The sequence below is a fragment of the Colias croceus genome, chromosome 10 (assembly GCF_905220415.1).
Source record: "Colias croceus chromosome 10, ilColCroc2.1".
NCBI classification, from domain to species: domain Eukaryota; kingdom Metazoa; phylum Arthropoda; class Insecta; order Lepidoptera; family Pieridae; genus Colias; species Colias croceus.
Window position 1 is genome coordinate 8,275,906 of NC_059546.1, and position 26,563 is coordinate 8,302,468.

Here is a 26,563-nt window from a genome sequence, read left to right on the forward strand (position 1 = left end):
CGTATTACCTGCGGTGGGACTGCTTGTTCCAATTGCTGGGACGTTTCGAGAATGTTCTAGATTGAGATACTTTGGGGAGACAAATAAGGTTCCATGTTTAAACGGAAATATATTTTTAATAAAATAATATTTAAACGGAACGGTCTTTATCACATTTTTTTAAGTGACGAGAATTAAAATTTAACCACAATAATATAATATAATAATATTTTCGTTATATAAGTGAAAACAAATAACCTATTGAGGCTCCAAACAGTGCTTTAAATTTTTATGTGTAGGCAAGTTCGCCTACTCATTTTTGTTGAGGCACTTAATCATATTGCGATACTGGTCTATATTATTGGCTCTCATTTCATACATACTGCAACGAAATCGATTTAATACCTACCCACATTTATAGATTATGCCAAAATGTTCTAAAGTTTCGGATGATTTTTTTTTATTACTTTTGCCCTATCAACTTTTCTCTCAAGTCTATTAATATATTTTTCCTCGTCTTTCCATTATTCGTACCATATTTTCAATCGCGTCACTTTCGCAATTCGTATTTATTTACCTGTTCTGATAATTGCATGCAATTGTATAACAGCATTTCCCAATTCCCATTTCGACACGAGCAAATAATTGATATATTATATCTCGTCTTGCAAATCCTTGTTATAACTTCACCTCGGTACCAAGTTGGCAGACGGTCTTATTACCAGATGTTATTAGATGTTCCCCGCGTCTCCTCGCGACTTGGGATTCCGTGCATTTTACAACTGGCTAGAGGGATTAAGTCACGTAACTGAATACTGGGATCTGTTCTTGAAGATACAATTTTTGTATCTTGCTGATATTATTAAAGATCTTGTTAAGACACAAAATGATAAGACAGTTTGAGTCAGTATTTGGTAGGAATTCCTTATAAATACATATCATATAATCCGCGAGAGTATTGAAAATCTACTCAAAAAACACTAGTTATTCGATCGGTCATAAATAATTTTTAATCCACTCTAGAAGTGTCATACAATATTAAATTAATTAAAATAAACACACCAATCAATAAACTATAAGCGACGATGACGTATCTAGGCCGGTATAGAAGATAAAACCGGTGTATAAAAATAAGCGGAACCAGTGAAGCGAAGTGTAAAATTCCTTCTCCGTAATTTAAAATGCAATTCCATCAAAAAGTTGCAGAACATAGTGTGATGCAGCTTTCATAAGCGAAACCGCTTTAGGATCGGATTGTACACATTACGTTAAAAATATTAAGTAACTAACAAAGCTCGTATGGAGTAATATCTTTTTCCGAGCTTTAACATGAAATTGCAATTTTTATTTTTTGACTGACACAAGGAGTTGTTAGGAGTTAGAGCTGATGCTTAAAAATAAATATATACCATTATGCAAACAAAAGCAAAACAATAACGGATTTTGCTTTATTAACAAATTTAGTAGGTACCTTTATCAATCTTGCATTATATTACATCAACACCTTTGTCTATTCTCGTCAGTGTGTACCCAGCAACTATTGTATCATGTCCGCAGCCTCGTCAAAGGAAAGCGCAACACAGACGTAACGCCCTTAGATTTGGCCCAAAGGCTTTCACCATGTGGACACTGCTCAAATATTTGCCTGTAGTATTACTCGGATGAAGCATTTTATTCTGTATGTTACTTGACGTCAACGGCTTCAATTTGTTACTTTATTAGAACTAAGCTCTGTATGCTTTATCACTAGAATAATAAGGGACACGTTCATTCACAAATAAACGTTATCAAATGTTACGTTCGTTTTCAAATGTTATTTTAATACTGAATATCAATGTTTGCTTGCAGTTAAGACATTCAAAGTTTAATGTTCTTAATGTTGCTTATTATAAAGTTATACAACTGCATTTAAACCCACGATTTCCTGAACTTTAACCGGAGGTAATTATAACGCACAAAAGAGAAGCACTAATTTAAGTGTCTTATATTTATTCTCGCGCCCCTAGGTCCTTTATGCACACAAGCTCTACAAAAACGAAAACTTATATTTCATTTCGGAACGCGCAGTGCTTGTCACATTCGTTGGAGTGTGGAATATTCAAGAGATAGGATAAAAACTTTAGCAAATGTCACATGCCGCGAATTCGTCGAGTACATTCGTGAAAAATGGATACAGTGTCGGTGAGAGCTTGGTTTTAGAGAGACAGCTGTTACTTACCTACCTTGCTAGGTGCATATTATTGTTACAGCTTTCTTTTATAATGTGTAGATACAGAAACGACATGTTATTGAATGGTTAGGTTTTAATTGAGGTAAATAATTAAAATATTGAAATTAATGTTTACGTTTCATCAGTCACACTTTTTATTAATATACTCTCTCCGTATATAATACGTACAGTTATATTGTTAAATGCTACGTGGGCGTAAGTTCACATAAGAAACTTCCGCCTACGCGTAATCGCCTATGAGACTACCACCTACACATTTTTTATGTATTATTTTAACCATTTCCATTGGGAAAATTTCATTAATTGTTAATAAATATGACCTTTATTATCATGTCACATAAAATCATCACTAGCTGCTACTTTGTGCTGTATTTTCATTTCCGCCTCGCGTTGGTGTGGCAATTCAATCCGGGACATATTCACGGTTGCAATGATCCCTTTTATTAGGTCTCCAAAGACCACAACATACGCCAGCTTCCAAATTACCATTGCAAATTTTTAATTGCCTCTTGCGCTAACCAAGCCCGCTGATTAATTTAAAACTCGCTTGAAATTCGTCGGGCCAGCAATGCCACCGTTATTTTTCCCAACCTCTGATAGGGATTTTTTTGCGGAATTAGCGTATAATCCTGAACGCGTCCACTCATTAATCAGACTAATGACTACCAACCGACCGTGCGGTTTTGAGCGTGTGCCGATCTGAGATACGAGGGTGCGAGCTGGAACTTTTAAATATAAACATTCGGTGATGCTCTTTTCAGATACGCCGATGTGTGTGACCTAAATGACCTCGATTTTGATCATGTAGTTGGGTTGAATTATATCTATAGTTGTTGTTATATAGTGTGTGTATGTTACTCGTATGATTATAACTCATCGTTTGTCATTTTAGTCTATTATCATATCGTGTTAGGTCATTGATTTATTAGCTACAAGTCGTGATTGTCACTAGTGGACAATAGGTAGATGATTTTGACTGCAATCGACTGCCTCAGGCGAATCTAGTTAAATTGGATCGCTTTGAATTGCATTGTTTGTAAAGTGCCATGATCAATTAGAATATTGCAGGACTATTTCGCTGGGATTAATTTGAGGAGTGTTTTTGTCAAATGAACGAAGTATATTTAAATGTTGTCGGTATTTCAGCCATATTATTACATCCATAAATGAATCCAAACATTAAAAGTCGTTATAATGAATACATGTACATACAATTAACAAACATTGGGGTTGAAAGTTGTTGCTGCCGGTCCCAACTCCTAACATTTTGTGATAAATCCTTGTTATACGGACATTTTGTATTTTTCGAAGGATATGAAAATTTCATGTTTCATTCAGTCGTGTCAGGTAGGCGAAACAAATGATGAACATCTGCTGCCGAAACGAAAAGCGTGCCTCAAAAATAGAAAATTATAAAGGGTCAAGCTTTTCATTTTTGACGGTTTACAATGTTTCGTATGCACTGAAAGTTTAAAACATGACACACAGCAAATGAATGCAATCCGGATGTTGGAATGCTTTTGCATGTTTGTTAAGATTTGATTTTACAGGATGTTATAGCTACATGTCTATTTAACTAAGATAAAATAATGACTTCACTGTTTGTATGTCCATATGATACCATCATACGAATCTACATACGTACATATAGGTACTATATTCATATTAAATAAATACTACTCTGTCAAGAAAGTACCGGGAAAATATCAATAATACACAAAAATTTTGTTGTTCATCCAAATTTATTTTATCGCCTTCAAAGTATGCTCCTTCAGAAACTATACACATACGCCAACGAATAATCCAATCATCAAAACATTTTTTAAACGCTGTTTCCGAAATGGAGTTCAGTTCTCGCCGCGAATTCTCCTTTATGTCTTCTACCGATTGAAAACGGGTGCCACGAAGTGGTAATTTGAATTTAGGAAAAAGAAAATAGTCGGCTGGAGCCATATCTGGTGAATACGGTGGTTGCTCGATGGTATTTGTTGAGTGTTTGGACAAAAATTCGTTCACAATGATGGCCTTGTGCGAAGGCGCATCGTCGTGATGCAATATCCAAGAATTTTCTTTCCACAAAACTGGCCTTTTTCGTCGAATTTGTTCTCTTAAACGCCGCATAATGCTCAAATAATATACTTTATTTACCGTTTGACCTACTGGCAAGAATTCCGAGTGTACAACACCGCGATAGTCAAAGAAAACAGTCAACATGACCTTGACTTGTGATCGACTTTGACGTGGTTTTTTTTGGTTTTGGTTCAGTTGGAAGACGCCATTCCGAAGCTCGTTGACTAGTTTGCATGTCAAACTCGTAAACCCACGTCTCGTCACCAGTAACAATGCGTTTCATGAATGTTGGGTCGGTATTGACTCGTTCTAGCATGTCATCAGCGACTCTCATGCGATTGAGTTTTTGAAGAAAGTTCAGGTCTTTTGGGACTAGCCGGGCGGCAACACATTTCATACCCAAATGATTACTTAAAATGGTACGGATCCGACTCGTGAGATACAGAAAGATAGGCGGCCATCTCTCTCAAACTTGCATGAGGATTTTCAGTCACTATTTCCTTCACTTTTCCAATGTTAACTTCAGTTGCAGACGTTGATGGCCTACCAGAGCTTTGCAAATCTTCCATCACATCTCGACCATTTTTGAACGCTTTGTACCACTTATAAGCACGTGTTTTTGATAAAGTCGATTCACCATATGCCTTCTGTAACATTTTCAGTGTCTCCGAACACGAAATTCCATTGGCGATGTAAAATTTAAGACGAACTCTTTGTTCGATGTTTTTGTCCATTATGAAATTCGCAATACACGCTAGGTATTATAAAACTATAAACAGCACTGTTTTTAATTTAAATGACGGATGCTACTCAAACTCCGCGCCAAAATAGAAAACAGTTGTACCAACCTAACAACAACAAAAAAAACAAAAATTTGAATTTGGAACCATAAACAAATCATTCATTCCCGATACTTTGTTGACTGAATGTATAATAATAGCACAATAAAATTTCGCTTACGTCCAGGAAAATTAAAAATGATGTAAATTTATTTCCAAGAAGTTCATATATCCTCTGTAACGAAAAATGAAAAACTTTGATTCGAAGGGTTCAGTCAGTCATGAGAAGATCCATAAGTTTGAGCAGCTGGTAAACGGTCAAAACTTCTGCAAACCGGATTAAAATATATACAAATGTATACATAGCGATGAAATTATATATAATTCAAGTGAAAAGAAAGTATCCACGACAAAAGGTTTCAAAGTGAAAACTCGAAAGAAAAGGGGCAAAGAAACCCAGTTCGAAACAAAATGTAGAACTTCATGAAGAGACTGTTAAAACTGAAACTTGATTCGAGTCTGGTAATATTGTAACAGGAGACAGAGTAAATATAATTAGAGCTCACTAACCGAACAATATGGGCCACGTCTCAGTTAATTCAATTTTAAAGTTACCGCGTGGTTATAGTCACTAACTGTCTTAGCCGAATACGTCCAACTATCCATTTGGTTGTTGATCAATATTTACATTTATTATATGATTGAACATATTAAATAATTGTAGTAAATTTAAATCTGCTACGTAACCTTCATTTGTCCAAAAATATTGTTAAAATTTTAATTGGAAACAAAGTCACGTGGAAGTTTTTCGTAATAATTAGCGAGTTATTTTTGTTCATAATATGAAACGATACATAATTGGCGAGAAATTGAATAACTTTTCTATGGTTTTCTAAGGAATAATACTCTCTCTTTCGATAAATGTAGTTAATATTGCCTTTTTTTAGTTTTTCACTAAAAAAGTACTCTCGACCTACTATCTGATAATGAATAACATTGATGTTGACGGTACATAAATAGACGCAATGACCATTTTCACATGAAAGCTAAAATTATTGTTCATCCACCAATACGATGATTCATAACACTTGTCCCCGCGGGTTTACAAGTTTCAAAGTGTGTCAAACTATCATGTTTTGAATTAGAGCTAAAATTAGGTCATAATTTATGATTTGTTAAACTAATTACTGTGCACTGTCATGTACATAATACATGATAAGGAAATTATATAGATTTGATATTGACATAAACTAACGAAAATAGATCTAAAAAAAAAATGTACCTACGCTTTCAAAACCAATAAAGCATATTGTTTTCAAAAAGTGCTAATTAATTAACAGGTAATATGATTGTATCAAAACTATTTCGATCTGTATTTTGGAGACCTGAGTTATTAGTTTGATTTAAAAATTATGAAAAATGGTATAACCTACGATCAATTATTATAAAAGTTGATTCAACCACCGTTATGACTGAAACTTTAGCCAGTTCAGTTCATATTACTGTTAGTTTTCACAACATAAAACACATGATCCAATTGGCAGTATGCTCGAGCGATTCAAATGTGCGACCTATTGACTTACGAAATTTCACTTGTGCAATTCTAGACAGCAGAATTTCAGTTGAATGTAATAAAGTTTGTGGGTCACGGCAGTTTTTAGTTTTCATGTAATACATTGAAGGGGAAATGGATAATATTTTTCCACTCTTTATGCGGCGTTGGGTCATCCAGATTTGTTCGCCAAATACCCGGTAAACGAGTGATTTTATTTGGACTGTTGCCAGTTAATATAATGATACAAAAGTGAAACTTAATTCAATAAGCTGCGGTGTTTGAATAAAAAAGCCCATCCGTCAAAACGAAGATATTACATTAGGATATGTTATGTAAAGACTACTCCTGAGTAGTCTCGGTCTAATAAATTTCGACGTTTTCTGTGACGATTTTTCTTGCATTTCGTTATGTTGATTCAGTAGTCAGCTGACAATTTCAATTATTATTTACACAAAGAATTCGTCTTTAAATGAAAAAACGTAATTATCCCATTGTGTAAACGCTTTTATTTTCATAAAATAATACGCCATTAGTATTCGTAATCGTAAATTGTTTTGTACAGCTATTAAAAATCTGAATATTTGTTTACCAGTAATTAAGGGTGAGTTTAATTATACGGCAATGTTTTATGTTACTCTGCAAAAACTAGGCGGTACGTGCGCGCGTATTTCACGTCCGTTCTAGAATTCTGAAAGCTAATTAGATTTTTCTCAAAAACTCGTTGGGGTTACGTAACGTTTGTAATGGGTGGCAATATAATATAACACTCAAATGATATGGTTAATTTATCAATACGAGTATTTGGTCATTTTGAACGCAGTATTATGCAGCCTTTTCAACGCAAGTTGTGTTGGCACACATATTAGTCGCGCTCTCCGCGAAGATTGTATTATTTCTAATTTGGATGGAATCCAAAACCTTGTTATAATGCAAGGGAATAGTTGGAAAGCGATATATGTTAGGCTCTGACCAGCTTTTACGATGTAACCTTTATAAGGTACGAAAATATCAGTGTGTAGAAAACCTGAATTGTTACAAATCGTAACTTATTTTCCACTCATGATGTAGCATTTATTTCAGTCGGTTCTGCACTTGTGTCTGGACCGGGATAATGTCCGCAAATATAAGTACTATCATTTTTAAATGTCTGCCGTTCTTACCCGGATTTCAAGATTAACGTCCGACTGAAATATACCTGCACACTGAAACCTTTAAGCATTGTTACATAACGCTTTTCAACCTTTTTTTCATTTACTATCATATAGTGGAAATGTAATTTGCTTTTTCTATAATATCTTAATTACGCCTTTCTTATCCTCAGTGCGTAGACAATGTAAGCCTGCAGATTTTTTCTAATTTTTAGTATCAGTTTTTATAAGTTCGCCATTATCACTTACTAGCTGTTCCGCGCAGTTTCACCCGCATTGCTCTGCTTCTGTTGGTCTAATCGTGATGATATATAGCCTTCCTCGATAAATGGGCTGTCTAACACCGAAAGAATTTTTCAAATCGGACCAGTAGTTCCAGAGATTAGCGTGTTCAAACAAACAAACTCTTCAGCTTTATAATTTAGTATTTATGTGTATCTGCGCATTGCGGTCGAATCTGTGCCTTATGTATAGGAAATTCGAATAAATTGCAACACCTCGATTTCCGCTCAGTAAGTTTGACGCACATGAAGCTTAAGAGCAAATCGAACGGAAAACTTCCAGACGTTTGGAAGAACTGAAATGTTCGCTATATTGTAAAGCGTGGAAGCGATGCACTGGTGTATTGCAGCCGGTTTCAAACGCTCGCTATATAGGAAAGGATTTGTTAGTTGTTAAACTTGATACGCGGATATAAGGATACAATTCGCCACTTTAAACGAATGATCGTAATATAAAATGTATTTATAAGCGAATAAATACCTTTGAATTTTTGACTTTTGAATTTGATTATATAATGATAAATGCCATGATATGAAAGGAAATAAAGTCCCGCGTTTGTGCATTATTTTACAAGGTAAAATTATCTACGAAGCCTACGCGTCTGTACACCAATTTATTATAATGAACGCCTGTGCGCCAGCGGTTTCAACTGCTCATATTTTACAAGTCTAGATATACCGTAGATATCGCGCAAAATCACCATGAGATCGTCTGTGGCCTTGTGCCAGAAGTTGCGCAACGCTCTCATATCCTTACGTTTTATTCGTGTTTACCGAAAACATCGATATTGCAGAACTTATTACAACGTGTAAGGTCAACAAAATAACTGCAGTGGGTGGTAGTGTCATGTTTGTGAAACGCATTTTTTGTATTCGGTGCAAAATCTGTTCATTTTACAGTATTAAAACGCTCTTTATTGATTCATTGAGCATGTAAATACATAGCCTTGGAAAGACCATGTTTTCATTCGGTAAAACGCTACATTATAAACGATTTTAGTACGTCACATATAAACCTTATTCGCGCAAAATAATTTATTCCATACTTTACCCTCTTATATTCTAATAAAAAGTTGAGACATAAAGCTCCTGAGACACAATAGTTTTTAAGATTTACTTCACTTTTATTAATACTGGCTGTAAACGGCTGGAGACGAAGTAGTTCAATGTACAATTTATTTGATGTTCAGATAGAAATAAGATTACCGTAGCACGTGATTCGCTTACCGGAGTTTTTGTATTTTGCTTACATTTTATTATAGAATACGGTTCATATTACCTTGCGTTCTTCTATCTGAATTATATGTTTATCTATGAATTTTTTTTGAATATATGTTTATAAACACAGTTGTTATGCCAATTTCTGTGTTTATAAACATACTCTGTTATAATAACTACCTATGATTTGCACGTAACCTTTAAAACATCGAGATTAACTGGAATATTTTATTATTTACAATGTTTATTAAATAAAAAACAAATTATTCGAAATTATATATTACATAACTTTGATTCCGCGAATCGCATTTTGAATTAAATGCAGCAGTTAAGAAACTTGCAACTTTTGAAAATTCAGTGCACCAATATGAATAGTACTCGTTAAACCATACATATATACATTTATTATAGAGTAGAGACATAGTGCAAGTTGTTAGCGTAGCACAAATGCCACGAGTTTCACTTGAAAATGACAAAAGCCGTGTATAAATCATAGCTATAAAGCCGATAGCATTGTTGAGATAATGCTCAGGTGCTAGTACTAATTGTTATGGCGCTGAATTATGCAAATGAGAAACCTATTTACCATCGAAATGCCTATTAAATCATGTTTAGATGGGACATAGATAAGGTAGCTTGTTATTCGCGTCGTAGTACAAGATATAAAAAATAATGCGTATTGAAATGTATTTGGTTGTGTTCAAGTCGTTTTAAATTAAACTTCCATTTTAAATCAACATCTTCTGATACCTATTGAAAATCACCCGATTGCAGGAAGTGATTTCTCGTGTCGAAAGCTCCTTGTATACCTGTAAAATGCCACGTTTACGACCAAATTGGCTCACGTGCCTTATAACATTATTAGGTTATACAGGATACACAACGCTCCTTTCCCTTTGATAGAGGATTATGGACACATGAAGCAAATAGGGGATCCCGATATTGATTTCATAATACCCCTACCGCTACTCCTGCCCTCAAAGGTTGATAGGTTCAAAGGCATAGCGTTGTTAAGAAATGAAAAGCAGTCGATATTACCTAGCTATTTTTACAATGTATACAAGTCAGGAATCGAAAGGTGGTTTAAGCGGGTTTTCTTTGGATAACGGTAGCTAAAAGGATTTGCATTTGCATATTCTTGTACGGTAGTATGTGAAAGAATCAATATCTAAAGTCGTATGAATTATTTACGTGTTGCTTTATAATCGACTTTATAAATAATTGCTTTGTAGAAAATCATAACGAATATATGTCAAAGTAGGTACTAATTTACATACAACTCAGACTAATATGATTAATCTATACCCATACTAATATGATATAGTAGGTATCTCTAATTATTATTATTGATGCAGAAGCAAAGCAATCTATTAAATGGGATTATCGAATGAAAAAAGTGTAATAAAACTAACGACGTAATTATTATAAGACCTACTTATCTAAGTCTCAGTCTGCACTGGATAGTTTGTAGTTTTAAATGAACCTTTAAACTATGAAATTAGGTCAGGAATAATATTAATATCTTTAAATGGCAATAGAAAACCTCGTTCGTAATTGAATTATACAATTTAATTCTTTGTTTCGATAACTGATGACAATTTATATTAATTAGACTGTGAGTGTTGACAATAGTTTTTCTTTTATTTACGAAAAACTGTAACAAGTTTTATCTACGTGCTTACAAAAATTGTGTCGACAAATATTTTTGAAATAAAAAACTATTTAATCCAACCTACCCTTTTATGCTTCGAGTGAAAACAGAGTTGTTACGGTGGCAATTAGAACATGCAATCGTGATACGAAAGTTATGATTTTCGTAAACAAATGTACTGTCCAAAGCGTATGATATCGCAGTAACATATTGCCTCTACGAGAAAGAAGCGAGAAAATGTAGCACTTTGTATAAAAAGAGGTTGTATTCAGTAATGTCAGTATATTCTTATTAAAACAGCTAGCTTCTCGTTAGAAACACTTTTTAATATACATTGTTTTCATAACGATGTTACTATTTAATTTCCTACAATTCTAATTAAGTATGAAATGAAACATTTTAAAAGGTTTCAACTTATGTAATATAAGCACGTATTTGTGAGCCTGAAATATGTTTTGTTGCTGCAGAAAATATAACCTCATCATGTCTGCATTTGTGTCCATTTGTCTGTAGTCACATTGTATTTGGAATTTCTTTCACATATTTCGTGGTACATTTTATTTTCATATTTTAATACGAAAATATTTCGTTCTTTTAAAGTCTGATGAATTCTTTTATAACCTCTAGTCTTGATTGCTATACGCTAACTTTCAAAATAATGAAATCATTTTTCTTTTTTCAATCTGTATTGTGCTCTTTAGTAAATGCACCTTCTATAATATTTCCTATAATATAAACAAAGACGTTTTACTGCAAACATTTATTGAAATCACTTAAAACGTTGCGGTGTAAAATGTTAAAAGCTCTCCATTATACTGGATCGTTATGATAAGTCTCCGTAAGTACTATGTTTCAGTTGCAGATTCCGATTTACATTTAACTACCTTAAGCGATATACTATAATTTGTTCCGTATATTTTGTTCTGTAATTTCTTGAGTAAAAAAAAGTTTTAAATGGTTATGATCAAATAATCAAATTGTGTTGTTGATAGCATTTCTAATATATATCAATTACATGGGTTACTAAGATTAATGTATTTGTCTATACGGTAAAGCCAAATCATTGACCTGCTTAGTATTTTGAGAATTTAGCTTATGTTACTTCATTTCTTTCTTTTATTAATAATACATAAATTGCTTATTTTGCACCTGAAATGTGCCCTTATGACACGTTTCAATACTCCCGACGTCTCTAGTTTCTGAACAACCAATCTAACTGATAACGTTCTATTATTTACATTCTTCATTTAAGTTTTACGCGTAAAGAATTCTCATCCCTTTCAGGACTTCGATTTGTAAAGAACTCCGACTATCATGGTCCGTTGCTCCCATTTCATTCTTTGTACATGGGAAAGCGAAAGTCACTGACTATAAACGGTGTGATTGTACCGAAAGATGTCTTTGAAAATCGATTTGTTGATGGAGAACTTAAATACGTTCTGAGCAATCACGTTTGCTGATTTTCGTTCAATTGTTACGGCGTATTTTGGGACTATTTTGTTAAAGTACAGTTTCTTATAGATCAGTGAACTTTTTTATTGAATACACTCAATATAATGTAGCAAGATGCTACAGGCTTGGCAGTTTTAATTATTGAAAATGTGTATATTATGTCTATTTTATATAGAGTTTGAGTTAAAGATTTGTAAGCAATTACATAGAGTATATAAACGGATATTGAGCAGGCATGAGATCTATCGCATAACAAAACAGTCAAATAATACATGTATTATTGTAGGTTTATGAACACTTTGATAGTTTATCTTTATGAAGACATAATAATATGACGTTTATAACTAATATTGCGACTCTGTTCATGTGATTCGTGGCTAAAGCGTAAGCAATTTAAAAAGCGACATTGACCATTTCCTACGGTCGACTTTGCGGACATTTCCAAATACTCTTTATATACTCGGATACTAACAAAGCGTGAGATTTGGTTTCAGCTACATTCTGTTTTCAAGAATGGATTCTATTATTTTACTGAACTCTATGGACATACAAATAACCCTTAAAGTGTTTTTCTGTATTAGGTACTATTGATAATATCAATCTGGTAGAATACAGGTCTCTTTTTAATTGGTAAAAGATCTACACATATTTTCTAAACATTGTTCTGTTGTGTTATATTTATTTTTGGTTGTTATGCTGACGTATAGACGAACTACATATAAACATAAAAATCAGTACGTTTTACATTTGTATCATAGATGTGCTTGTCGCGTGCAATAAGCGATGCTTATACGAATAGCGAAAAAACGCAGTATTTTCAAGTCTTTACCTTTTTCCATTTCAAAAGAGCAATGCTTTTTGAGCTATTGTAAGATTTTTACTGGTTTCTTTATAATTCCATAGCAAGGGTAATGCAGCGTGCGGAACACAAAGTTGTGTCGTAACGAACGCAATAACGTTTGTATTTGCACAAAAACTAATATTTAGCTTAATTTTCCAGTCAGATTCTCTTGAAGCATATGTGCATTCTATTATGTTATAAAATTAGCTGAGATTGTTATTTACGGCAAGTATTAAAGTGTTATCAAAAATAAATCTAAATTGAAAGAAAGACATGTATTTTTGGTTAAAAGTTTATAATAATGCGACAGACTTTATTATCAGGTAAAGCCGAGTGCAAATAAGGACTGAATAAAAGTAGTTAAAACCAGCATCAGAATGATATTATCCCTACTTTGCATAATACTTCATGTATAATTAGTTCTCTTGGCATTCTTCATTATTCACTGACAATGTGCGCGAATTTATAAGAGAAAAGAATTTCGTAGCACTTTTCTTCATCTAACTGTTGCTAATGCATTCGGAATATTCTCATCGCCTTTATATTATACAGAGCTTTTGTTATACTTCGACCACATTAAATAGGTCAGATTCTCAGTTGTTTTATTGGTCCAAATGAGGCTTGACATTTTTGTTTGCATAAATTATTCAATCAACATTATGTTCCCTATTTAGTCTAAGCCTGCTCCATTCAATATTTACACCTGTGTTACTTTTACTTTAGAGCTCGGTACCTTTTATTTACAGTTTTACCTTCAATTAATAATGAATAACCGTTTCACATAAATTATAATATGTGTGTGAGTTATATCGAAAAATGTACTTAAGTAAGTTCTTGATCACTTTAAAATGTTTGTATTTAAGTACCTTTCGTTGCTTTGCTATCGGTGACTACAATATAAAAGAATCAAAAGAGGATGGTTTTTAAATTTCTCTAAGATAAATTTGTATTAAAACTGATAGAGAAATCATTTTATAACATGTAACCGCTCTGAAACGTAGTAATCGTATAAAATCGTTTCAAAGTTTATCGACAAGTATGTTATAACATGAAACACGTTTATGTATCAAACGAACAGATTAAGATTTCATATTATGAAAACGAACGTTTCAAAGTCTATATCGAAAAAGGTTTTCATTTCATTACTAGAAGTGTGCAGAGTGTGGTAGAATCTGAAAGGTATTTTATCTGTTCTCTGTAATATTGTTGTAATGGCGGGATTGTCGTTTCATTTCAAGCGAAAGGTTAGTTGTAAAATTTAATGTGCTTTCCGAATTAGTGCTTTGTCTTTACGCACGATTGGTATTTATTGTACCGTATTTTGCACTTTGTAATGACCAGGTAGGGTATTGAATACTTTATCTTAGGTTGTACTTTTTTTCCAAAAATAAAATGTTTCATGAACTTCCTTTTTGAAATCAAAATATATATAAAATTTGAATTATTTTACACCATACATACAATAAAAAAAATAAAACAAAAATAATAGGCAGCTGAAAAACATACATACTAGGACCGATGAATTATTTGAATAAATTACGAAAAGCAAAGGAAATGTTGTGTTTATGTTAGTTTCTTAAAAATAAAACAAGAAGCATGTCTAAACCATCATATTTACAAATACCGCCAATATATTACGTTTCCTACAAGCCGAAATGCGTACTTTCCGTTACACATATCCTTATTTCATCGCACACTTGCCCTCTTTTAGTTGCCAATCGAAACTGTTCTACATAATTCCACCTTACCATAAAGCTTTCTGTTTCCTTGATCAGGCTTAACGCATTCACGTGAACGGGAGATTATATTTGATCATTTTGTGTGCCAAAATAATGGTGGTTATCGAATTTTAAAGCGGGGATACGGAGGGAACGTTGTTTATGTTAATACTGGTTTAAATAAAAGAACATTTTAACGTTACCAGTCACTACATATAGGATTTTATATAGTACATCTGAATTTGATTGCATGAATATAATTAGTAATTACTGTTACATTGGCTTAAAAGATACAACACTCAAAGTAGATAGAATATCGAAAATTTAAATTTTATTTATCAATAGTTCATTTGCTGTATTATTTCAGATATTAACAACTTGCTGCTCAGATGAAATTATTACGCGAAACTTCTTCGACTTTATCTAGAATCCGTTCTCTGAGGAGCAAAATGCCTTATGAACTTATAGATTTTGAGATAAAAACATTTTAATGTATTTGTATTATTATTGAAGACCGTTGTTTTTCTTTAGTTGTTCGAATAAACGGTCAGCTATGTAATGTACACAGTACAACAATTAATCTCAATGTGTGTGCGTTTTTGCAATAGTGGTCACAAACGGTAGGACTGTTTTATGTGCAGTTTCGTCTTCTTCACGGCATTCAGTTGTCATACAATTTGGACTTAAAACATTCAGCTTTAACTCAATATTATTATTTACTTAGTTTTCTTTATATTTTTCAACAAATGATCACTTTGAGAAACGTCGTGTAATATGATTAAGATAATACACGTTTTGGAATTTAATCTCGACTGTCAGTAGCAGAATAGGCACGTATATATAAATTCAATATTGAAATTTCAAGCTTGACATGATGAAAGAAGTAGATATCTGATACAATATTTTGACATGTATGTACCTAACAATTGAGAGAAATAAAGCTTATATTATATTCGTAGAGTAAGGATAGAACCACTCCTGCATCCGAAAGACTGCATATGAGACCAAATTATAAAATTAAAATATGCAAGTGTCGTTTGTAACACTAGAGTATATATTACAATAGTATAGAGCGAGTGTATTGCACAAATTGCATAGTGCGCATCGTAGGCAGATGAGCTATAGATACTATATAGATGTGTGTGTGACAAATAGGGATGGGTAGATATCAATGGGAACTATATTTTCTATCACCAAAATTTATTTTTGTCATCAAGTTGTATCACCTAATAAATAGATCTATCACCACGAAATATTTTCGTTCTCAGATAAACAAAAATTGTTCCCAGGTATGAATTATCAAATTAATGTTAATCTATGTGTAAAATAAGAGATCGATAACCAATAAAATTATATTGCATTACATGAATATAAACTTCGTTCTTATAATAACAGTTTTGTTACTTAAATAATAGCTCTGTGCTCAGAATGGTAGATCTGTCACCAAATAAATCGATTATCGATCCCTAAACTGCGATTCCTTTTTATTTGATATTTTGTCACCTATACAGTAGTAACATTTTATTTCGTTCAGATAATAAATTAATAGTATTCGTTATCAATTTAATACATCAATTTATAATTTTAATGAAAAAATGATCAAAGAGGCGGAGACAAATTGGCGCGCTTTAAAAATTGACATGTGCAAACATATTAACGGATTAGCCATACGCTTAAAGCTGGCCAACCCCCCACCAGAAGCAAAAAATGTGCTTATCGGCCAGAAAAGAAAAAGGGGGCGCCCTTCGAAATCCAAACCAGCGCTGATTATTCAGTGATTATTGTTTTTTAACAATAAATATTGATTATTTTAACTTTAATTAAGTGTTTTATATACAATTATGCTAACCATTTGTCAGCTATTAAACCAGAGCTGATTATTCAGTGGTTATTATTTTTAAGAATAAATATTGATTATTTTAACTTTTAGAAACATAATATGATTTATTGGTGATCTCTTTAAATTATTTTGCTTAAATACTTACTAGGACACACCTATTATAATACATACAAAAACATTTATATGGTACTAGACCTTATATCTCAGGATTTTAGGTGATTTATTGTGGAACTGATTTTGCATTGTTTGGTGACTACATTTTGGTGACAGATCTACTATTTTGAGGACAAACCCTATTATTTAAGAAACACAAAACTAATTAAATTGGTGATAGCTTAAATGATACCCGATATCAATTGCGTGTTGAACTATCGATAAGTTATGTAAATGAATATGTATCATAAGTAAATTTTATGTTCAATAAATTATTAAAGGAAAAATATATGAATAAAGTATAAATATGTAATTTTAAATTTGTTTACCAACTGAATAAAGTTTGTTTATTCCATTTGAATATTAAATATTTTAAAAGAAATTTTCTTGTATTAATTATAAGTACTTTAAAAAAAATATGTTTGATTGGAATATCAGAAAAACGTGAGTACTTTTTAAATCATAAAGTTAATAAAATAAAAGATCGGGTTTAGTGCTATTTCTTTAATAATAAATCAAACAATAATAATAATGTTTTAAAAATGGTAAAAAATATTAAGGGATAATTAATAATTTAAAATGATAATATAATAAATAATATTAATAATTTTTTTATTTAATTTTATCCATTCTACTATCAAAATCTTCAAAATCAATTTAGCGGTTCAGAAAATATATCGTAACATTACATACTTTACATTTACACTATAATACATTCGCATTCATAATTTAGAAAGTGAATCATACAAAACACACCACAAATATATTTATAATACATTTTTAAAAGAGTTTTAATTTTAAAATTAAATAAATAATTTGTTAAAATATAGTTCTTCTAGTAAACTTTATATCGAGTACAGCGTTGGTCAGGTCACATCACTACGATCACGTGGCGGCAGTGAGACGCGCGAGCGAGCCTGCGCGTGTCCGCCTCCCACCTACCCTTCACCCCCGCGATGCTAGATTTATTTTTATAAAATTATGTATAACAATCGACTTACTGATGAAATGTGATAGTGGATTTCAATGTTGTGTATTTTTTAGTATCGTTTTTGCAAGACAGAACTGCACATTTCACCATGTTTATTCTTAAATATGAAAAAAAATCCAGAGCAACGCACTTCGTGAGCACTCAACCACGACTGCGAGCGCTCGCGGCGGGAGCGTCGTGTTGTTCCCACCTGTGCCTACTGTTCCCACTTGGTTGTTCGCACTCTATAGATAGTATATATACTCTAAGTTTGTAACCCACCTGAAAAGTAGGTCCCATATAATGAAGCTATAGATTTTTAAATTTAAAATTAATTATCTGTTATATTAAAACAAACTAAACAACTAAGTGTATTGTAGAAAATAACCTAATCAAGTACTATGTTATCCTTATTTGATCATTTGCATACTTCCTAAGTAGATTTTGATATAAATTTAATCTGTTTTAATCTTAAGTTTTCGCATTAGTAGCATGCATCGTCCTTCATAATATTCATATTAAGGCGGTATACAACATGTTCGCGTAATTGCATTTAGTGTCGCTAAGATTTCGCTGTAAGTGTGTTAATTAAAGTTCAAGGCACCCACGGGCTATGAACGTTGTTGTCTAGACTTTATTGAATCATTTTAAACTAAAACTGCTTCTTACATTGACAAGGTAAAATGGAAAGCAGACATTGTAGCGCTCTGAGTACATAGATGTAATGAGCGATGGTCTTTTCATTTCATGAGAAATGAACAAAATTATTTCCTTGATTTGTTTTGTTATGTTTACGCTGTGATAATTAAAGTTGGTTTATAGTTAAACGTTTTTGCTTTTCAGAGGCTCAATAATATTTAAAGTTTAAAATGAAAAATATCCTCGTTAATATAGGTATTTTGGTTCAAAAGAAAAATTGTTGAAATTTCAAATGCAAATTCAAATACTTGCTCTTTCGGGCTTTAAAGCCGTGATTCATAAATACCATCTTCAACTGTTGTAAAAATTTAATAAAGATTAAAACAAACAAATAATAAAAGTAACTTACAATGCGTTGAGTGGATTTCTGCGTGTTGGTGATTAATTCCGCCCTCGTATCTAGCTAATGTATCAACGTTAATCGTCAGCCTTTCATTTCTCGCCCTCTCATTATTCTGATAACAATAAGCTTTAATTTCTTGACAACATTGGTAAACAAGCCTCCTTCAAACCATTTAACATCATTAAGAAATTAACGAGAACACGAATTAACGGAGTCAAATTATTCGCCTGTACAGTAGGTACGTATTTTATTATGTTAATTTCAAATCTTGTGCATTACACGCTAAACATATTGTTCATTACTTCGTGCTACTTTGATCGTGTACGAAACATGTTACATGCGCGATAAACTCAATCTTTATAACAAGTATGAAGCTATGAACTGCTGCAAGTTAAAGTTGTTGGAAGTCCTTCGAAATTAATATACAGCGCTAGAGTCTTGTTTATTTTCATAACAAAGAGAAGTATTAAAATATATTCAATTATGAAATTTCATCGTTCAGCGTTCGTTATTACATTACGGGTTCGTGCACAACAAAACAAAATATCGGAGTGCTGCAGTCTTCCGTTGCGCTGACCGCAATAAAGCGGCCAGACTAAGGAAAATTTTCATTTGATATTCCATTTTTATGGCCTGTCTTTATAGATCCACGTTGCTAAGGAAAATAGAGATTGCACGTGTTTTGATTTGAAATGCGTTCACTAGATCGATGCGTGCAGAATATATTATCTATATCTTGTTGAATATTTGTTTTCACACATTTTATTACGGTATGTAAATGTTTTATGTAGGTACTCTTCGTATAGCTGTAAATCTGCACACATCCATTTTTGATAGTACCTACTTTTTTTTCTTATTTGTAAGGTTAAAGTAATCAATTGCTATCCAGGAGCGCTGCACGTTAGGTTGCCATTTTTCTTTGGACTTGCAGCAAATGCGATGTAACGACTAACGTTTGCTTGATTTTTGGAAATCTATCTGCTCACTGACTGATCATCTGCTACAAGAGAAATAATCGAACACTATCGTAATACTAAGTTGTAAATCGACGAGGCACGTGCATCGAGTACAAACACTACAAGAAATGTAGTAATGATATATGAGCAAAAATATATTGCCTTTATCACAGGAATGGATGAATCAAGTAAGAAATAAGTGGGCGGAGGACGATTGCAGGCGAACATTAAACAACTTTATCAATGTAAAGAAAAATAAACAATCTGTTGCTTTGCATTCAAGAGTTGGTGTTTAAGTCAGTTCAATTTCATTTCATAAATCTTAACAACAAAATAAAACGTTCCAAAATTAATTTGTAGATTAAAAAAACATTCAAAATGATTTACTATAAAGCAGAGATGATAAAAATCCAACGGAATATCAAAAAATAATTCACGAATTGAACTTTATGAAAGTAATTTACCAATAACACGCAGCTATTTGGTAATTTTAATTTAAACACGATCACTCAATCATCAAAATGCTATCAAATTTTCCGATCCATAAAGAATCGTTTGGGAAATAAGTGACTATTACCATGATCCGAATCAGTTATGTACAATGTACATATAGGAGTTCAATATATAACTCGGAAGGGTAACAAAAGATATCCTATTTGTGATATTGTAAACGTTTTACCTTATATTTTGTGTAACAAGTTTTTGAAAAAGGGTCCTTTATGTCTGTTAAATTATACCAAATCCTCTTACTTCCACAAATGAAATATGTGGTACGCGTTTATTTGTACCGCTGCAGCCTTTGAAGTTGTGTGTTACTGAAATGTAATTTGTATTAATTGTATTTAGTATCGTTAACATAAATGAGATTTACTGCAAAAATAATATTTTCAATTGCCCGAACTTTATTCTGATTTGAAAACATTGTAAGGTCCTACGTAGTTATACATTTATGGAATCAATGCCTGAATATGGTAATAATCGTTATTTTCTTTTTACAGGTAAGAGAAAAACCAAATGTTTGAAGTGGGTAAGTGTTTTCTATATAGATAAGAAAAAACTTTTGTATATCAATTAATGCTCAGCAAAATAACAAGTTGAACGTAGTTACAGATTTAATGACTTTCTGTTTACCATCTCTATATTATGGGTTTAAGTTATACTAAAAATTAAATAAAAAACAGTGTGTGTGCCGAGCACACGAGTCAGAAGTGAAACTTCTTTGGCAAGATTAAAAGATATCCAAATCGTCGCCGTACTCCATGACGTGACGGTATTGCCATGACGCGACCGTGAAATTTGAATCTCAACGCGCCTAAAGAAATTTCACTCGAAAAATAAAAATTTCCTGTTACATAAATTCATATACACAATATACATTCGACATTATTACGTACTTGCTGTAGGTAATCAAGTAAAATAAATACTCTCTCGCTGTTATATAGAAGAGATTTGTTGTATATTCATGTACAAGGGTTTAAACAATTCTCATATAATATTTATAAAACGACGAAAATCTTAGCAATCTGTATAAAAGCTTACTTCAAGGTCAGCAACGTTCACCTGTTACCTTCTTAACCCCTAAATCAGTGCCGGTGAGGTGTTTACGGTTTTCTCTTGCAATTTTCACTTTACTGAACCCTCTGTATTTCTATGTAATACATAAATAATTCGCCTAATCTGTGGTAGATAAGATTTCATTATACACTCGTGTTAATAATTTTACGGCGCCATTTTTTTATTTGGCGAATTCTTGTTACGAAAAATTATGTTCAAAATTATGTAACGAAATACTTTTTAATGAATATATGCAACGGCTTGATATTATACGATAAAACCATAACGCAAATGCATTCAATAACTATGAAAATAGATGATGAATAATTCGTGTCGTAGAAGAGCAGCGGAAAATAAATTCACACTTCGTTTCATTGTTTTCAACTTCCACCAAGTTTTACATTAGTTCTTCGCATAGATTCGTATTTCGTTTTAACAAAATTTGTAGTATCGTTTATTTTTATTCGTTTATGATACTGTTTCTCAGCCGAATGATGCTATATTTCTTGTGGTATGAAATAAATATAACGGAAATAAATTTCAATGGATAATCATGAATGAATAAAATTTATGTATAATCTGGAATCAATTTATATCTAGCTTTATCGAACAATAAATTTATTTCAAAATAATTGTGTTAGAAATGTGAAATGGTTTTCCGATAATTATAAAACCTGCCTATAGCAGCCTAACCTCGAAATATTACATTACTACTAAATTAATTTATGATGCAACGAATCATTTCTCATATTTACATTTTAAGAGTACGACGAGGAACGAAATTATTTTAGCAACTCACACTTTTTATGTAGGCCCTTTTTCGTCATATTATTCGATACAAGGCTGTAAAATTTAATGAACTGTAAAACATTCAAAAACTCGTCTTTATTTTATATCGCCCTACCGGATAATGTCTTTAAATCTCGTGGCACGCATATTCATTTTTGTAAGATAGCGGCACATGCCGCATTAAAGTCCGGCTGTTATAAGCTAGGCCTCCTGGGTACGTGTGAGTGAATGAAGGCGGGGGCGGACGGCTCGCGCAGCCTCAAACGCCCCGGTCGGCCGCCAGTCGACGCCGCGGGGAGCGCGCACTACCACGTATCCGTCTCTCCCTCAGCTAACCGCTTTATCAACTAACCAAATAGTGACAATAAACGTGACACTTTCAACATTGTAAGTAATCACACCCCGTCCGAATCGATTTCGAACCCCAATAAAAACACATGTCGATCTCTTTCACCATATTAATTGTGCGCTTTTACGCAATTATTCCGAAGCATTTTCGCGACATTAGAATACAATTACGGCAGTTGGCGATGCGAATCGTAAAATTTTATGACACGATTCACCTGACTTGTCTGGAGGTCGTAGAAGATAGCTGATGCGGGTTGATTGATGTGCGCGCCAATCAGATGTCTCGTTAGATGGATACCTTTTATTTCAGCTCCTATTTATTCCGCCTCTGTATTTATCATGAATATAATGCACCATTTTGATAATAGCATTAGATCTATCTGGAATCTAAGACACGTAAATGCTTGTTTAACTGTCTATTATTGTGATGTATTGTGCTGTACAATGGATTTCCAGCCAAAGTTTATTCAGCTAGTGTGCGATAATTCTGCCAGTTGGCAAGCTCTTGACATTTGGAACTGTCTTTGTCGATTCCAGTCTATATATCGAATAGTCTGTAAACCCCTGTTACTGCTTTAATCCTTTCCTAGTTATTAGAACAGAACAGCGTATATTGTCCGCCTATTCGATGTTCCTGAGCTTAGCGATCGTCCTTTGTTTACGAAAATCTGAATTTTGCAAATTAATCTATGTTAAAATCAACCTCTGAAATTAAATTCAATTCGCAAATGTATAACCTCATTACCTTACCCTCTTCATGGGAGCCTTCGTTGATACATTTCACTGAAGTAATCTAATGGCAGCCTCTCGTTTGCATTTCAATTTTGTCGGGACCGGGGTAAATTATTCCATTGTTTTATCGATCTATTTGGCCTTGAGTAGGTTCCAATATAGTTATGTATATGTATATCGCAGAATAGAGCTGTATTATAATATTTGCACTCTGCAAACCGCAGAATTATCCTCTCGCTCGCCGCTACTAAGTACCCAGTCCATGCGATAAGTGTTCGAGAAATTGAAAAGGATTTACTTTGCGCAAGCGGACCCGTTTGTCGGATTAAATTGGCTTAGTTCTCTGTCTAAGGCTTGTACTGCGGGGAAAAATTTTGAAGCCCAAAAATTTGTTCATATCTTAATAGAATTTCACTGGAAATGCTTCCGAAATTTCGAAGAACGTAATTGTAACAAGCCAACGCTAAGTAAGATGGTTTTCAGTAATCCAGCAAAGGATTTTTCTTTTTTATCCAATTCATTATTTATGCATAAAGAAGGAGAATTGTTTCCTTGTTAGGGAGTATTATTTGAGGTTCGCCGTGAAAAGGCAAAATGGGGACGTTTACCTAACGCGACCATGACCCATTTTACTCATTGCTGAGGATGATCCACTTCCTAATATACGTAAAATGTGTATTTTATGCGAAGTTGTAAAAATAAGTTTTAATGACAATGCTGTTAAGGTGTTCACGTCTCTAATGAGACGTGTAATGGAACATTTATTTGGTTATTGCTTAAAACTTGGCTAATTCAGAATATTATATCATTAAAAGCTTCGTAAGCACAGCATTAATCCACTGAGAAATAATATAAAAACGTAAATATAATGGTAATACGACAGTAAAATGATGTAAATGAATCTTTCTCGTGCGTCTCTGCCACTTACAAATCCCACGCCATTTTTCTTTATAAAATCCATATATGCATGACTCGGCTCGCAAAGATTTTTGATCCAACAAGATATAAAGAGAACTCACCGCATTGTTTTACATTTTGTATCTTCGAACAGAGATTTCCTACATCCTCTCCGTATTATGTTTCCATTAGGGCTTGTTGACTCAACCCTCACACAGTTACTGTGGCCGGCTTTGTGACTATCATGAACTCGTATCTTTATAATACAGCGGCAAGTAGGCATGATTTATTTTCATTATCCTATACAACCGAGATCGTGGATAGGAAAACCTATAAAATATAAAACTTTATGAGGGTTAAATATTCAAGACCATCACACATACACGATTTACGTTCTCCTAAAGTTTTAGTATGTAAAGAGGACTAAACGTTTTTATGAAATGAATATCATGTTGTTATCTTTATTGTAAATTGATTCGGTTCATGGTACCTGTAACAAAAATCGATTTATTAACTTTTTGCATTGTTTTCTTATAATATGAGAGCATACGTATATCGTATGTGTGTTCAAGCGGCAAGCGGGCGTCAGTTGACATTTTTTCGGCCCTGTAAAGAGAATTCGGCAACAGCTGATGTAAATCCGTTTAGCTCTGCAGTACCTCATTCTATGACAGGGGATTCCGAACTGATGACCCACTGACCCAATTCTGGACTGCAGCAGAAAGCGATCTGTATACCTTATTTATTTCACGTTCTGGCACTGATTCCAACTCAGGTCTTTCATATTCATGATCGCAATTGTCTAAAGTTGTGAACGTTTCAAATTCTTTTAATTATCGAAATCAACCCCGAAGTCGCGAACTGGCGAAAGATTTTTTGCATAATTGAAAACAGTATCTCTAATCTTCTTAATTTCCATTTTTAAGACTCACCAAGTCAACATTAAGTGATAATAAATTAATCCTTTTAAGATTAGCTTTTGTTCCTTATTTAAGAAAATACAAAGACCGCAGCTGCTGCTTCGAAATAATAACTAGCTTTTAATATCTATTATTATACCTACTACATAATAGCTGGATTAGAGAGCTGTGCTTTGTGTTGCACAATTTTAAAATAAACAAAATGTATCTCGAGCAATTTATTTAATATCAAAGCACGGAAATAATAAATATGGATATTCCTAATTGAATTGAGATTTTAATATTTAAAATTATTTCAATTACATATTACATCTATTTTAAATTTTGCCATTTTACACAAACTATCTATCTTTTGTATCTATTGAAATAGGTATAACTATCGGTAATGATGAAATTTAATACAAGGCTCATCCGTGCTGTATTATGATATTTTCATATAAATAATGCGATCTCAAGTTCGGGATAAAGCTCCACCTTTGTTAATGGATAATTGCCGAACTCGGTCGATAATCCGGCTCAGGACAAGGCTTAAATTTTTCCGGGCGCCAATTAAAACGTGCTCTAACGAATGCCCTTATAGTGCACGACTTGAATATTTTATGTTTGCGACCTCCCGGGAAATTAATGTAGGGCGCAATAACCCATTCTTCTTCGGCATCAGGCCTGACTGGGAAGAATTAAAAACATTCCCCTATGTCTGGTTTAACTCAGTCTACCCGTGTTTTTTCGTAAGCGAGTTAATTAATTAATTAGAAAGATTTGCTGAGTAACATTGTTTGAACGTGATTAGGCGTGTTTATGGGTTTTTCGAATCAACCTCATAAAATAAACGGAAGGCATCGAGAAAGTAAAATATCCAAGTTTAAAATTTGTTGTGAACGTTTCTTATTTACACTCAAACCTTTAATTTATGGCTATACATTGATGTCAATTGCTTAAAAAATGAATATCGTATCCAAACCGCATCATCTTGCCAATTTTCTATGCAAACAAGGTCAAGACTTGCACTTATTGAAATTCGAACAATATTAAGACAATTGAATAGGAATTTCGATCTTGTTTATCTTTCTAGTTTCGTTAGCTCCATGGGGAGTAACAAGAGACGAGAAACTGAATTAATCAGCCAAACATTTCCCGTTGAAGCTCACCGCAGTATAAGCGAGTACCTCTGGGGCTGTAATTCTGCACCTACCCCATTATTCCACTACGCTGCTCCTCAAACACGTGAGATCCCTTTTTTGCTATCCGCACTCAAGTATTTACGACTAACGCTTTTGTCCGTAACTGACGTGCGTGATATCCACCACTTAGAAAAGAATTTTTAACGTTTTACGATCCTAGGCACGAAGCTGCTCAGGGATTTGGTTGTACCATAGAAATCTATATAACAAGACACATAGAAGTGCTATAATGTCTTAATTCGTATGAAAACCGCTGTCG

General features: G+C 33.2%; 1 protein-coding gene across 6 annotated transcripts in view; it reads left to right on the forward strand.

Annotated features, from left to right (window-relative positions):
- LOC123695228 (peripheral plasma membrane protein CASK) overlaps positions 1 to 26,563 on the forward strand; it is a 152,778-nt gene that overhangs the window by 17,134 nt on the left and 109,081 nt on the right. The window lies entirely within an intron of this gene.